This window comes from Leptonychotes weddellii, chromosome 5, assembly GCF_054177405.1.
Source record: "Leptonychotes weddellii isolate Sample4059 chromosome 5, ASM5417740v2, whole genome shotgun sequence".
In the NCBI taxonomy this organism is placed as follows: Eukaryota; Metazoa; Chordata; class Mammalia; order Carnivora; family Phocidae; genus Leptonychotes; species Leptonychotes weddellii.
Window position 1 is genome coordinate 66999772 of NC_138373.1, and position 16516 is coordinate 67016287.

Below are 16516 nucleotides of genomic sequence, written 5' to 3' on the forward strand. Positions count from 1 at the left end.
CAGGAAGAGGGGCAACCTCATCAGTCACTCAATCAACTGAATATTTTCTGGTTAGTGGTATATGCCTGGCAGTGTGTTCACTTTGTAATATTTGCAAAGGAAGTATGAGTATAGTGTGCAACGAGTACAAAGAATTTGTAAAGCTACTGAAAAAGCAAGAGGAACAGACATCCAACAACCAGGATCTGAGTCTCCAGGGACAGGTCTGGGCTTCCCCTTTTTTGTGATTTAAACAAAATAGAAGCTTACTTCTTCCCTCTTATATAAAAATCTGGAGGTAAACAGTTGTTCCATATAATTTATACATACCAGATGCTGCCAACTCACCATTTATACATCTCCAGGGTATAGACCCCCTATCCATGGGCCAAGATGGCAGCCAGAGCTCCAGCCATCACATGTTTGGCAGAGGATGAAGAAAGAAACAAAGAGTGATGGAGGAAGGGCAAGAATGGGTCTTAGAAGGTAACTAATGTCTCTGCCACAGAATTATCGAGAGAATGTTCACCAAATCATGAGCCTCCTGGAGCCCCTGAGCTTGCATATTTTTAGAAAGTTTCCGAAGAGTTGTTCCTGCACACCCTACTTAAGGACAATTAGACTAGATCACATCTCAGTCACCTTTCAGTCACAAGCCATTCCAAGTGACATGAAATGGAAAGAGATCAATGAGGTATCACATTAGGCTATGTTTCAGGCAGTAAGTCCAGTGAGCTGATCAATGTAACCAGGCCTTAAGGAGTGGGTGAAATAGGGACTGGGCCTCAAGGCCAAGAACTATGGTAAAGAGCTGCAGGCAGTATTCACTAGAGACACAACATGTAGAGAGCTAAGAGGTAGGCATCATGCCTGATTAAATTCGTGGAAAATAGTCACTGGAGTCTAAGGGCAGTGGGGCAGCCCCTTCAAGTTGGCTGCCTGGGCCATCTTCAATGAGCCCAAGAACCTGCCTTTTCCAGGAAGAGGGACCTGGGGATTTCTGAGAATCCAGCCTCTTAGAGGCCCAGCTGAAGGTTCACTGCTTCCCAAAGTATGGTCCCCAAACCTCTGCATCAAAATTGTAGGAGAGCTCATCAAAATGCAGATGCCTAGGCCCCACTTCAGATTTATTTAACCACATTAAAATTCTATAACATACAGTTAATTTTTTTTAATTTGTAGTATTTACAAGATTCCAAGGTGATATTTAATGAATATGAACTCAGTGTTCCCTCTCAGAAAGTTCCCTCTGAAAGACATACCATTTGGCCTTTATCCCCTTAAACTGCACTCCTGCCCCCCAACCGGCTTCTCTTTCTCTAGCTCCCTCTCTCTCCTCCTTCACTCTTCTTCTTTCCTTTCTCCCTGCCTCTTTTAGTCCTTCCCTCAAAATCCCCTCTGAAAAACTTAATAATGAAAAACAAAATGTTCCTCCTGAAACATGGCTAAGGTGGGACTCGCTGCCCCTGAGCCCCTCACGTGTCCTTCCCCCATGGTGACCAGCAGAGGGCGCAAAGGGCCGGATGTCTGCTGTGAACAGTGCAGGAGGACCCCCTGGGAAAGCCAGCAGCAGACACAGAGTGGGCACCTGTGTCCTTCTTCAGCCCCCTCCTCCTCCCCGGTCCAGGGAAAATCTGCTGCCCACAGAGCCCAGGACTGAGTGCCCCTAAGTAAGAGGTCAGGGCAATGCCACCCTGACCACATGGCCAGGACTGGTCTCACTCACAAGTGGAGTTGGCAGCTATTACAGGACTTGAAAGAAAGCAGGATAAAACCTGTTTGCCCTCAAAAGGGACAAAAGTGAAACTAACATTATTGAGCGTTCTTCTGGGTGTCAGGCTCTGTGCTGTGCTCCTAATGTGCAGAATTTCACTTAATCCCTGGGTTACAAATCATACAGTGGGAGCCCAGAGAGGTTGCAGAACTCATCCATGTTCACACTAGTGAGGATCAGGATTTGATATCTGTCTTTCAGAACCCATATTCCTTCCAATAAACCTTATACCAGGACCCAAAAAAGAAAAAAAAAAAATGCAACCATTAGACAATTACTTGTTAGGGATTATCTGCAAGAGTCCTACAGAGGTGCCCCATTAGTGAACTAATCTACTATTTTGTGACCGAGTATTCTTACTGCATCAGGAAGTTTAGTGGATAATTTTCCAATGTGAAAGGAGCTCAGAGGAAATGGGACTGGAATTAGCGTCAGAGGCAGGCAGAGGTTGCTCAGGAAGGGCTTTACAGAGAGGTTGGGTGCTCTGGACACCAGGTGGCACAGAGTGGGGGGCAGAAGGGAGCTGGGGCAGGGCAGTGCACCTGCCCCCCTCGTAGAACTGCACAAGGCTCTCAGATGGCAAAACTCTCGGGAAAGAGTCCATGCCCAGGTGGAGTTTTGGAACCAGACCTGGGCTTAAATGTGCATGACCTTGAGTCAGTCATTTCACTTCTCTGAACCTGGGCTTTCTCATCTGTAGAAATGGAGGTGACAGATGCCTTGTCATGGGGTAGTGGTGAGGATTCCATAGCCAACGTAGAAGTGCCCAGCACAGTGCCTGGTGTGTAGGAGGTGTGCAATAACTTTTTTTTCGTGGGTTCATCAGATGGAGAGCAGGACAAAGACAGTGGCAGGCCACGCAGAGAGACCCAGCTCAGCTCCCCAGGACCAGTGCCCCAGCTCTCCCAGCACCCTGCCATGCAGGCCCAACGAGGAGGTGATTTATGGAGGCCTGTTTATTTCCTTTTCATATTGTTAATGACCTTTGGAGTCTAGCGGCAAGTCTGCCCTATTTCCTACTTCAGACAGAGGCGCAGAGCAGAAAAGCAGCTGAAAGCATCAGGATCCTGGCAACGCGCCTTCTCCAACAGGTGCAGGCTGAAGGAGGCAGTTTCCTGGGCAGGAAGGGCCTCAGTGGCTCTGAGCAGCAGGAAGGGTTGGGGGTGCTGCGTGTTCCTCATGCACATATGAAACTGCCTTGGGCAAACATGGGGGCAAATCCAGCATGTCAGCCGAGTACATGCTCCTGGGCAAAGTGGCTGGGCAAGGAGGTCGAGGCTAGGCCCTTCCTGGTCCATTGAAATGAGAACATGAAAAAATGGAAAACCTCCAAAAAGCAAAACCAATAAAGCAATGAACACTTGCCGGACTCCCCCAGGTGTCCACTGCCCTGTGAGGTGTTTGTATGTCTTATGCAAGGTCCATGGAGGCCCAGGGATGTCCGCCCCATGCTCCACTCTTCTGAGGGAAACTGAGGCTACTGTGAGTCACTGTCAAGCGTCAGAGCTGGGACTTGCACTCATATTTTTAGACTTGGAGAGAAGGATTGACAGTTCTCTGGACACTTGGGTTATATATAGAGCCAACTGGCTTGCTTTCAAATGGAAATGTCCAGACGGGCAACACAAGCCAGACTCACCAGCAATGGAAAGGGCCTGGGCGAGAAGGGCTCGGGTCTCATGTGCTCTTGACCTTCCTTCACTACCACTACCCCACTCCAAGCCTCCACCCATTTGGCTCTGCTTGGATACAGGAGGAGGTGTGCTCCCACACGGAGACAGAAGGTCCAACCCTCGGCTCCCACAGATGGTCTGAAGGGCGCCTCCAGAAACTTACCCAAACCCGACTCTCCACAAAGCCCTATTCAACCTCTGCTAGGGTCCCTCCTGAGTTAATGCAGTTTCCCCTAGTGAGATACAACCTAGGAAAGAGAAGCATGAGGAGCCACTGGGAAGTAAGTTGTGAGGTGAGCTGGTTATCACTGAGCAAAGAGTCTAGTGTCTTGAGGGCCGGACGGGCGCAGGTTCAGGGCAGAACGTTCAGCCCGACTCCACCTTACTCACTGCTTCAGCCCCAGAACTTAACGTAGTTCCTGCCTGACACCCAGCAGGTGCTCAGTATTTACCGACTCACCAGAATTAATTAATTAACTAATTCATCCATGTCAACACAAGGCTAAGCCATGTTGCATTAAATCATCCTGTCAGGCCTAGAAGGTGGGTGTAAGTCCCCATTTTCTGGGTGGGGAACTAAGGTCCTGACCTACCTTGCTAGCAATGGGGTCCCATGCCTCTACTGCCTTCACTGGGGGACCAGAGGCAGAATCCATCCTGTCATAGTCGGGGACAGAGGGACTGAGGTGCTGCTGGCACCTGCCCCTTCCCCCACCACACTCGTCGAAACCAGAAAGAGGTCCCCTGGGAAGGGTGGGAGGATCTGAGCAGCCATCAGGGCTGTAGCTGGCTACAGGGACCCTGGCGGCCTGAGCTGGGCCCAGCAGGCAGCCTCTGTTGGCCGGATGACCAGGCTGTGCCTCCCATACCTTTAATTTCCAGTCATGCAGTGGCTGTAAACCTGTGATTCCAGGCAGCAGCCTCAGCCATCCGGAGCCTCACACAGCTGCTGCTACAGCAGACATGGCCACTGAAACCCTCCTCCGATCCACGGATTCTGGGGGAACTAGCAGGTCTGGCTGTCACCCAGGATCTGTACGTGTCCTGGAGCCCTGAGTGTGTGCGGAGGGGGGCTGGAGGAGGGCACGGGAGGGGGTGCAGACAGGCTCGGGTTTTCAAGCACATTGGGAATGTTGTCCTCCTTGCCTTCTGCTTCTGCCCCTAGCTGCCTTGGCCTAAATGCCTGACCGAGGCTGCAAACCTCAGAGATGAGCTTAATTAATACAGTCCTTCTCTTGAGGGGTGCTGTGCCCTGAGGGTGGGTCACAGAGAAAGGCAGCCTTAGAGGGGGCCGATGGCAACCCAGAAAGGTCCTCGTGCACCCAAGGAGGGAAGAGAGCCCAGGGGCATGGGCCCCCCTTCTCCCTCCACTTCTTCTTATAGTATCCGTAAACGCCACAGGCACGGTAACCAGAAGAGCGGGGGCCCAAGGGTGACGGATCACGAGCGCATCCCGCTAATTACAATAATTGCTATTTAATGCTCTGTGTGTATTTCCTCAGACTAAGAGTGCATACGCAGTGCCTGAATAAGACATGGTGGTATTGGATATTTGGGTATTTGCTGTTTTCTTTTTTACTAAAAAATATATATTCAACAAACGCATAGGAAATAAATGAAAGCAAGGCTGAGACCACCACACAGGGCAGAGCCGGGGGCTGTTCGGCTGCCTGGAATAAGGTTAAGGCTGGGAGGCTGGGATTCGGGAGCTTGGATCCCACAGGGCCTGGAGTCCAGGATTTGAGTGCAGGCACTGACGAACCACTGGAAATCCAATTTTTCTGCTCAGTTTGGAGCCAGGTGCCCAGGGGGTCAGTAACAATGGGGCTTGTCCTTGGGCAGGGGACACACCCAGTGGCCTGAGCACTGGACCAGCTAGAAGTAGAATCCCCAGAGGGGCAGGGGGCAGAGCTGGGACTGGCTGTCTGAGAAGGGAAAGGAAACATGTGATGGCAGAGTTAAGAGACCATCCTGCAGCAAAACCCCGAGGGGACCGGCGCTGCAGAGGGGCGGGGAGCTGGTGCCAAGACCAGAATAGCTCACGGGGCTTCCTCAGCCCTGGGAAGCGGTTTGTATTTTCCCTGAAACACTGAAATGACTCAAGCATAAGGAAATGAAATGTCTGGCCGGAACCTCCCGTGTCAGGGGGTGCCTCCCTGAGCTGTCCCAGGATCCGGCCCCGTGCCCCTGAGCACTCCTGCAACCTTCCCTCCCAGGGAATGCTCAACCCTCCCCAGCCCAGCGCACCACCTGCCAGCCCCCAACACTTGTAGACATGTCAGATCAGAGTGAAATCCATAGCAAGAGCAAACCAAGGAATCAAAGAAATGCCAATGGAGCGTCCAACAGGGGGAAGAAGACAAGGCCTGCTTTTGGAGGCGGACGCAGGTCTGTGTTGAGACCTCAGGGAAATGAGCAGCAGCTATGCCCCCAGGTCCGAGGCTCACCCTCTGGGGACCCCGGAGTCCAGCCAACCAGGGCTGCCGGGCCCTTTTCCCAAGGAGCAAAAGAGGTCCAGGGAGCAAGGGGTGTCAGGAGCCTGGAGCCACGCAGGACAGCCTGCCTGCTTCCTGGACTGCTGTGTGGAAAAGGATCCATCCCTGCATGGTTCCCGGCAGCTGCATATCACATAGGCTGTTGTGGCGAGGGGAGAGAGCCCACGAGGCTTCAGGGACCCACAGTGACCCCTGCCTGGCCAGGGCAGGTGACAGAGCTCTTGATACACCACGGGATACGGGCACTATTCTCAAGGAGGGGACCCTGTGAACCTAACGTTCCCAGGAAAGAACTGGTGTCAGAGACTTACAAGCACCCCTCTGGAGACTGAGGATTAGTCCCTTGGGAAGATACCATTATTATCAGAAAAGGAGCTCAATTCTGAATTTCTCAGTCCTTGTTCCAGAGAGTAGAACTCAGAGGAGTAGGCTTGCCCGAGTTCCTCCCTCCCTCTCTCCTTCGCTCCTTCTCTCCATCTCTCTCCCTTGGGGCACCTACTTCCGGCCAGGCACTGCTCTACCTAGGTACTACTGCATGAGCGTCTGCCTGCCATGGGGGAACTGGGAACTCATCCACGCCCCGAGTCCCTACCTGTGTCCCAGCAGCCACTCTGCCTCCTCGGTTGTCTGAGACCCTTGGCAACAGGTGTCTAGACTATGAGCCCCTGGAGGGCAGGAGCCACATCCTTACAGACTGTGTGGTCCTGTGCCCGACACACTGCCTGACAGAGAGAGGGCACCTGAAGAAGGTGAGCGGCCTGTGGAAGGATAGACGAACGACACCTCTTTTTGGCCTGCACCGTGAACCTGAGAATAAGGACCGATTTATCCCAGTGTCATTGAATCTGTCTGCCTTTGGTCTTCATCCAGGAAGGAAGGTGTTTGTGACATGGTGCTGCTCTGTGGCTCAACAGGGCAGGCCGACACCGTGAGAGTCCCCCCAACTGTCACCTTGCTGAAATCATTGTTGAAGTGTCCACAGAGTAAGATGTCTCCTCCGACTTGCAGCCACCTGGCAGGTCTGTAATTACACTTGGTGCCTTGAAGAAAACCTTTTCTGATTGTGTGGGTTCCAGCTCCAGAAGGAGACTCAACTGGGGGGCCTACAGAAAAGTCTTTAAACACCTCATGAATCTGATTTAGGGAAAGTCAATTAGGCCAGAACAACTTGCCCTTTCCCGGTCATTGCTAGTTACAAACAAGCCACTGGTACCCACCAGCCCCACTCCCCACCCTAAGCAAACCTTCCAGTACGTCTTGGGACCCCCTACCCCATTGCTGTCCACTTCCTGCCTTCATAGCACACGTAGGTGGCGCATTTCCTCAGGGCTCAGCCACCCTGAGCTTCTCCCCATTAATTAAAACATGATGTCAGTTATTTATTCCTTTGAATGAGTTGAAGTCACTGTGTTATCACCTCTCCCAAGGCTGGTTTCAGTTCAATTATGAAATGAAAGGCGATCATGTCTTTCTCTCTGCTCTCCTGAAATCTCTTCACCTAGACCAGGACAGCAAAGAGACCTGAGGAGTAACAGCCATCCCCTCCAGAACTGGCCTCTCTCTCCTCTCTGTAGCCAACCGTCAGCAGGACCCGTCCTCATAGTGCTCATGCCCTCCAAGACATTTCTTCTGTTCACCAGGATTCAGATGCAGCAAATATTTATTTACTGAGTTCCTTTTATGTTTAAAACATTTTTTTAATTTAAAAAATTGTGGAAAATATACATAAATATAAAATTTACCATATTAATCAGTTCTAAGTGTACAATCCAGTAGCATTAAGCACATCCACAGTGCTGTGCAACCATTCTCCAGACTCTTACCTTGCAAAACAGATAGTACCCATTAAACAACTCCTCCTTCTCCCCTCCTCCAGCCCCTCCTCACCACCATCTCACTTTCTGTCTCTCTCACTTTGACTACTCCAGATACCTCATACAAGTGGAATCATACAGTACTTGTCTTTTTGTGACTGGCTTATTTCACTCAGCATAATGTCCTCAAGGTTCCTCGATGCGGTAGCTTGTGTCAGAATTTCCTTCCTTTCTAAGGCTAAAGAGTAGTCCATGGTATGTATAGACCATTGTTTACCATTCATTCATCAGTGGACGCTTGGATTGCTTTCACCTTCTGGCTATTGTGAATAATGCTGCTATGAACATGGGTGTACAAATATCTCTTTGAGACACTGCCTTCCATTCTTTTGGATATACATCCGGAAGTGGGATTGCTAGATAATATGGTAGGTCTGTTTTAAATTTTTGAGGAACCGCCATACTGTTTTCCATCACAGCCGCACCATTTTACCTTCCCATCGACAGCGCATGAGGATTCCAGTGTCTCCACATCCTCACCAACACTTGAGTTTTTTCCTGTTTGTTTTGGTTTGGTTTTGGGGTGGAAGGTAATGATATCCTCTCATGTTTTAGGCACTGTGCTGAGTGCTTGGCACACATAATCTTATTTAATCCACGAAATCACACTGACACTCAGTAGATGGCCACTTTCTTCCCTGTATCATTGGCCATCGTTTTACACATGTATGCATGTCTCTCTACTGGCAACCAGCTCTCTCGATAGCAAGAACATATATATATGCACAGTCATACAGAGTGCCAGGAAGGCCTTGACTTAGCAGAAGCTCGGTCATTTCTGTTGGTGAACTAATGAGTTAATAGCGTTTCAGGCATCAATAAGTAGTTGGGGACATCTCTTTGGCCACAGGGGTCTCCAGGGATCTGATCTTATAGATGCTCCTCTAGCCATGCCTGAGCCTGTGGCCTGGCATTTTATACAGGACTAACAAGGGCTTTCTTCACCAGCTAAACCAGACTTTCCAATAATGACCTGTTCTATGTGAGCATTATGTGTTGGTTCTGTTTTGGCTTGTGCATGAAGCAGATACCCAAAAGGAGTGCCCTATAGTACGTACCTGACAAAAATTTTTCCCCCAACAAAAATAATAGCCAACACTTCTGAATGTTTCCCACATGCCCTGCACGTTACACACACTGACCAATATAATTCTCATAACAACCCACTGAGGTCGGTATGATTATCCCCATTTTACAGATGAGAAAACTGAGGTCTCGGAGGAACACAGGCACTTTCACAAGGTCCCATGGCTAGGAGATAGCAAAGCTGGGATTTGATACCAGAGCCCATGCTCTTAATTGCTCTGAATGTGTCCAGCTTTGGGGGTCTGCCCCAGGTTAGAGGAAGTTGAATAGGCCCAGACCCCATTCTCTTAATGGAGCTAGTGACCTCCTGGGTTAGCACACAGGGCCCCCAGTCACCTCTCTGTCCACAAAGGCCCTGTCCTCTGATAATAGCTCATGGCTTGTGTTTATTCTCACCCTCAGAGCTGGTTCTGGAGAAGCCAAGAGAGTCTTATGTACAAAGAACTGTAACACTGATCTTCCTGTTGATGAGAAGAGGTTCCCAGGGTTAGAGAACATTAAGGGACTTCAGCCAAAAAGCCATGTATTCTTAGAGCACTCTTACTCTAGATGTAAGTATAATCTCAGATTTCCGTTCTGGGGAAGCAAGCAGAAGCTCTTTTAATTGTATTTTAAACCTAATCATTCATTCATTCATTTGCTCAGTCAGCTGTATAGACATGCCTAAAATAATGTCCAGAACTTAATCTTTGCTCAATAGATTTTCTTCCTTTCCACCTCCCCCTCCCGCAAGCCCTTCTGGGGAAGCTGACTGAGGCACCCCTACAGCTCTGGGTTAGGCTCAGACAGCAAGAGGTCTGCCTTCATTTCTTTCCTCGATGGGAACTGCCGGCGGCATAAAGGACTGCAAGAGCCTATTCTTTCCCCTCATAAGTCAAACACACTGACAGCACAGCTTCCTAATCAAGAAGGCAAGAAGGGCGGGTAGCTGGAAGGAAAAATACAAGAATATGTGACATGCTTACCTGGGCACTCATCAGTGGAGTTGATGAAGGCTGGCCCCGTGTTGTCAAAATTCAATCTTAAGCAAACAGTCATTTCTCCCTCATTTCCAGATTATTGGTACAAAGAAAAGCAGACAGTCACGGATGATATCCATCAAGGGAGGGGCAGGGATTCATGCTTGCCCAAATCCTCCAGATAAGTAAGGAAAAGATGACCACTCCTTTGGTGCTCATCTGTGTTTAAGCATTTGGAGTTCCAAGAAGACACTCCATGAAAAATGATCGATGTAGAAGAATAGGTTGAAGGCAAGTTTGAGGGGGATAAGGAGGATGTGCCCTTTCCCCTCATATATCCATCACGGGAAAGGTTATCCCATGAGGGGTCAAAAAGATCTCACCCTTTTCACTTGGGAGAAGTCACACCTCTGTGTTTCCTTTTGCAAAAGCAAGATGGCAGTTGGGGGTGAGGGAAGGGGAGAACTCTTCCTACATTACTCTACACTGAGAAAAATTCATACTGGTGGAACCACTTTATAAAACTGGCAATAATAAAACTAAATATACACATACCTGATGACTCAGGAACTCCACTCCTAAAAATTACACTTAAATGAAGTACATGCATATGTTTCCTATTTTTAAAAAACCAACTAAATATCCATCAATAGCAGACTGGATATAAACACTGTGGTTTATTCATACTATGGAATACTATTCACCAATGAATATGAGCAAACAACAACTTCAGGCAATAGAAGAGATGAATCTCAAAAGAACTCTGAGGGGAGAAAGCTAGACCCAAAGGTACATATTGTATTTATATAAAGTACAAAAAAAGGGCAGAACGGAGCTATGCAGTTAGAAGTCAGGATAGTGGTTAGGGGAGAAGGGGACAGTGACTGGAAGGAGACACAAGGGGTGCAACTAATGCTCTATTTCTTGATCTGGGTGCTGGCTACACAGTGTTGACTTAGTGAAAACTCATCAAGCTGCACTGGACACTTACAGCTTCTGCATTTTGCCATATTCATGTTATAGTTCAATAAAATTTGTATTTACTTATTTTAAAATATCAAATCATGGACATGGGGAATTTTGAACTCTCAAAAAGAAAAGAAAAAAAAACCTCAGTAAGATAAAAATTTGATCCAAAGGTAACCCCTACTGGATCATGTTCTTGAATATATGAGCAACACAGCAGGTCTCAAGAATAAGAGAAAGTGGGGGCTTCAGGCCCTCTGGCTCCTCAGAGAGAGCAGGTAACATGGTTAGATTTCCTAACATTGTTGCCAGCCCCAAAGAGACCAAGAAGGGGGAGGAGAAAGCATAGTAGGGGCTGAGCCCTCCAGAAAGATGGACGGCATCCAAAGCTGGGGCCCTGTGCCCATTGAGTCACAGCAGGCAGGAGGCTGTTGATTTTCCCTGTAGCCTCTCTGGCCATAAGAAAGACGCATAGCATGTGATGGAATTGCTTTGATGGTAATTGTTTCCTGCGCAGACAGGGAGGCGATAGATCATCTCAGGGGAGGCTCCTTAATTGAAAAAGTGTCAATAGATAAAGAGCAATAAAAGCTTTTTCAGCTGAAAGCCTGGTTTCCTTAGCCCCATCTGCTTCATTCTCAACCAACCTGCTAATGCTGCTTCACCAGGAAGGGCCCTCCTGGGTCCTCTTAGCTCTTACCTGACAGACCTGTTTCCTGAGGGAGGGAGGGAGGCAAGGAGCAGGAGTTTATGTCGGAGGACAAGGCCTCCACTTCCTTTAAGTCAATAAAAGCCACTTCCCAGGTCTCTGAATCGATGTTCTGAGTGAACCAATGAAACCAAATGTTGTCCCAAACTGTCATTTAGTTCATCCTCACTGATTACAGGGATGAGCTTTTTTTTTTTTTTTCCCTTGGGGATTTTCTAGGCCCTTAATCTTAGGTTACTCCTCTTTCCAAAGACCTCTGAGCTAGTTTTCTGTTGAGTAGTTTCCTATCAGGGGTGCCAGGAGAAATCAAAGCCCCCACTTCACTTTGTGAGCAGTTTTGAAGAAACTCTTTTGGGGTGGGGAGGAAGTAAAGACTGAATTATCACCTACAATGAGGTTTGGGGATGACCAGTATCTTCACGGATTAACTCACCCTACAGAATGTACTGGACACCCACCACATGCTAAGGATCATGCTCCCCTTTTAGCCTGGCTTGACTGATAGTCACTTAGCCTGTCTTGAGCAGAGGCTCCACCAATCCTTGGGAACAGACTGGAGAACGAGGAGCTGGATGAGGGGCTAAATGGATTCAGAGCGGCTTTGTCACACCCACAGAGCTTTGATTAATGGTTTCCCCGTAAACTGAAAAGGTGGTCTCTGTGCTCCGTGTCCCAATCCTGTACAACATTTCTATCAAACCGTGATATACAGAATTGTAACTCAGATGAAGATGTAGACACACTCAAAGCTAGGAAGGAGAGTGGGTGAGGAAGTCAGGATTTGATATCTCAATATCCAATAGACTAATTCAACATTCTGAATCATAATGAAGTTTATGGTAAATTTCTGGGTTCAGGTTAAACAAATTTACCTAACTTCAAGAATGGGGAGATCTTGTTCAACCGCTATTCCTATAAAAAAAAATCTAGAGGATTTAGGAGACCATAGCCTTTTTTTTTAAGGCAAGAATATGTCGTGATGGTTAAAATATGACAGTGGGCTACGGTATTGGATAAATGGAGGTCAGAAGAGAAAATAAAGTTTCTACACCCCTCTCTGGGCAGACCACCAACAGTACCATGTCTAGTGTGGGCATCACTCTGAAAAGTTACTGTGAGCTCAAAGGAAGATGCACAGGATGGTGAGGGGTCTGGAAGCCAACACAGGAGCATTTGAAGCAACTGAGGATGATCACAGGAAGTTCAGGTAGCAACAGAAAGTTCAAATTCACTTTCAAATTCTTAAAGTATTATTAGAAGAGGGATTTACACTTGAGTCTTGTAATATGAGTGAGCAGAATGAGGGCCAATGAATACGTTAGAGGGATTTTCTTTTTCTTAATAGAAGGAGGAATTTCCAATAATCACAGAGTTTGGACCACACAATAGCTGGTGTGTGGCCCCCCACCCAGACACTTGTCCCCACTGCACTGAAGAATTTTTAAGTCCCTTTCATCCTGTAGGATTGGGGCTAACCTAGATGACCTCGAGTCTCTTTTAATGGCCACAGTCAATAATGAATGCAGGTAACCACTTACTCAGCTTTTCTTCATGCTCCTTGTCATGAGTTGTCACTCGAGACATGGAGGGGATGTGAGGGACTGGTGGGTCCCAGGGGCATGGCTTCCGGCTATTTTCCATATATGCCCATGAGACACCCTGGCATTGTGTGGAACTGTTCCCAGAGAGCAACAACTCCACCCTCTTGTATTGCACAGTGGACAGTGAGGAATATTCCAAACCCTCATAATTTGCATTGTCCCAAAGAGCCTTTGCAGCCTGATCATCCTGCTTTTCTATTGGGGTGGAATGGAAGATACATATAAACATAAAATGTACCATTTGAACCACGATTAAGCGTATGATGTTGTAGCATTAAGTGCCTTCCCATTGTTATGCAACCGCCACCACCATCCATCTCCAGAACTTGCAGCCTACTTTTCAATGCCATCATGAAATTAAAAAACTATTCCCCAAGCCGTCTCTAGTTTTAGCAGCCAGGTACTAGATGCCGTGGCTTTCTCTGCAGGCCCACCATGGCTATAACCATCCCTCCATGTGCACACTGCATTTCTAGTTAAATAAGCTTCTGATATCTGACACAGAGCAAGTAGAAGGGGTCTCGCCTGTCACTGGTTCTGGGTGAACATGTGACCCCCACCCCCCCTATGCTTCCCACATATAAGCTGCCTTCTGTGTGCTTTGGTAGAGAAGATGGCTTAGCAAGCCTCTTCTTACGTTGGGACTGATGGCCACCCCTGAGGACATGGGCCAGCTTGGGTCCAATTTCACTTTTTTTTCTTAAGAAAAAGGGGGAAAGTGATAATCAAGGGTCCATGCACACTCCTGTTGATCCGCCTGGCTTGGTGTTAACATAAACAGTTAATTGCAGTCATGCAGGCCGTGGAGAATACAGGGTAGCTTTAATTAATTCCAGTACATGCCTTGCACTGTTTACATTCCAAATTACCTTCAAGTCAGAAGTATGTGGCCCAGAACCACAGTTTGGGGGCAATGAAATTCCACTGGCCGCTGCTTCCAGCATCTGGAAGTCATTTGCTAAAAGACACAGAGTTTGCTATTTGGGAAAGTTAGATGTGCTTCAAGGGAGAGATGAGGTGACAGTGGCTTTCTCCCAAAATGCTGACATAAGGAAAGGACCTGGCCAGCTTCAGAGGAAGAGTGATGTCCTGTGGATTCTGAGCAGAGAAAGGGAAACCCCGCCATTTACTGCCATCAGCATGAACAGGAGCCTAGGACGAGAGCCTGGGGAAAGATGTTACACCCATGACGGGGATTAGATTTCTAGAAAGTATTTTGCGTCGTTACAGACACCAGCCCTTGGTTTGCTAAAATTGGGGTTGTCTTCATTTTCCCATTCCTTATCTACCTCCCACCCAAGTGCATTTTCCAGGATTCACAGAAAACTCCATCTGCATTAAGAAGAGTGTTTGGAGGCAACAGTTGGTTTTTCTGATGTGCTTGAGAACATTACGAGTTGGTTACACGATATCTCCAAAACACACTGGGTCCTTGGCACCTCTTATGCACTGAGAACTGGAACCCAATGAATGAAAGATTCTGTGAGTAGAAGGCCCTTGCAAATTTCATCTAGTCCATCCCCCTGCCTTTAGGCAGAGCTAAATATAACCCACTCTGTGCTTTCAGGCATCGACCATATTATTTCCCTCTTCAGATCTGAGAAAGGAAGGCTGGGTTATGAAAAAATACTTTGCATTTGCTCCTTTGGAAGTCAAATTTCCAAACAAGTCAACAATGCTAAAGGGTTTATAGTATCTCTCTAAACAAATCAAAACTTCATGTAAATCCTATTATTTGTCAATGTCATTTTGCCTCCCACTCATTCAAAAGCCAAGTTAGATTTGCTGATATGGAGAATTCTGCATTCTCAAATTCTCACTGGGAGGCAGGGGACAGAGTATCACCCCATCTTTCCAGTTGAGGAACCCGAAGGGAATAGAGGTGGGTCCTGGAATCAGACAGACTGGAGTTGAGGCCTTGACTTGGGTTAAGTTACTTCTCTAAGCCTCCGCTTCTTGTGAGTAAAGTGGAGATAATGAGACAACTTCCCTGATGGAGGTAGTAAGGGTTAGTAAGCTCAGAGTTACAAGGGGGTTCTGAATAGTAAGTGCTCCCACCACAGTAGTCTGAGTGGCGAGCTGAATGGGTCTGGGGACCACGAAGGGAGCTTTAATTTGGAATCTCACAGCCTCCCAGGCCACCACGTGTGTCTCCAACTGCAGGCAGCACTCGGTACCCCCAGACTGCTCCTTCCTAGAGAGTGGGGCGATCCCGGCTGTCTCCCATGCACCGTGTTAGGTGTTCTGAATTCCACCCCCAGTTCTGCTCCACTTCCTCATTCCTTCCTTCCTGGACTGTAAGTCGCCAGAAGGCAGGGACCACCTCTGTGTAGATCACTGAGTGCAATACAGTGCTTGCAAAGCCACCTCGAAAGCGGTGCTTAACAAATACTTTTTTAAATGATCGAGATGATACTGCTGTGTTACACGTTACCCATCTTAAAAAGTAAAATGTCTTGCTTCCTTTTCTAACCCACTTGGAGAGTCATGGACTGGAGTTTCTAGCCTCCTATCCTAGCATGTGGGTATTTGAATGATTCCTATAATTAAGCAGTTTTGGATCTTTATTTATGTCAGCATTTCACCAAGTGTCGTCCAAGGATTAACTACATCTAAACCACATGGGGTGGGGGTGGAAAGGGAGAGTGCTAGTCAACAATACAGATTCCTCACCTGCACCCCGGACCTCCTGAATGATAATCTCTAGAGTCAGAGCCAGGGACCTTCCCTTTAAATAAGCCCACTCAGTGTAGCCTCTTTTAGAGTCTGCAATAATGGGCAGTTGTACTGGTCTCTCAGAATTGGTCAGTTAGTGACATAAGTGGGCTTAAGCCAGAATTTGTACTTTCTTGCCCTGTCCAGAGACCATGCAAATTCAAATTCACCAGAGAGCAGGCAAAGGTTCTTAGTGCTCTAGGATCATAGCACAGAGGAGAACGCTCCATTCACAGCCTCAAAAGATGAAGCGTCTTTCCCAGACGATGTCGCCGGGCTCATTCCGCATGGTCCTGGTCCTTCGTGATGGATGGCTCTGTAATTTTTAGAAAGTGCCCAGGGTGGTTGTGCTGCACAGTCAAATTTGAGAACCAAAGTAGCAGGCCATCCACCTCTGTCCCAGTGAGCTCTGCCAAGAGGCACAGCCAGGCAGTGGGGAGACCCACAAACCCTGGGCAGTGGGGAGCTGGATTCTAGTCATGGCTCTGTTGCCTCCAAGAAGCTGTGTGGTCCCGCACAGCTCCCTGGGCATCTCGGAGCCTTAATTTGTCTCAACTAACTAAATCTACAGCTTTCAGATTTTATTTTGGCAATGATATCCTTTGCCAAAACAACTTAGCCCATACCTGGATGCAGAACATAGATTAAAGTGCAGTGGTCAGCACTAACTGCAGCAGCCCCGGGG

The 16516-nt window shown here is 47.9% G+C and overlaps 1 protein-coding gene across 22 annotated transcripts in view; it reads right to left on the reverse strand.

Annotated features, from left to right (window-relative positions):
* CACNA1C (calcium voltage-gated channel subunit alpha1 C) overlaps positions 1-16516 on the reverse strand; it is a 632951-nt gene that overhangs the window by 372346 nt on the left and 244089 nt on the right. The gene's annotated exons all lie outside the window — the stretch shown is intronic.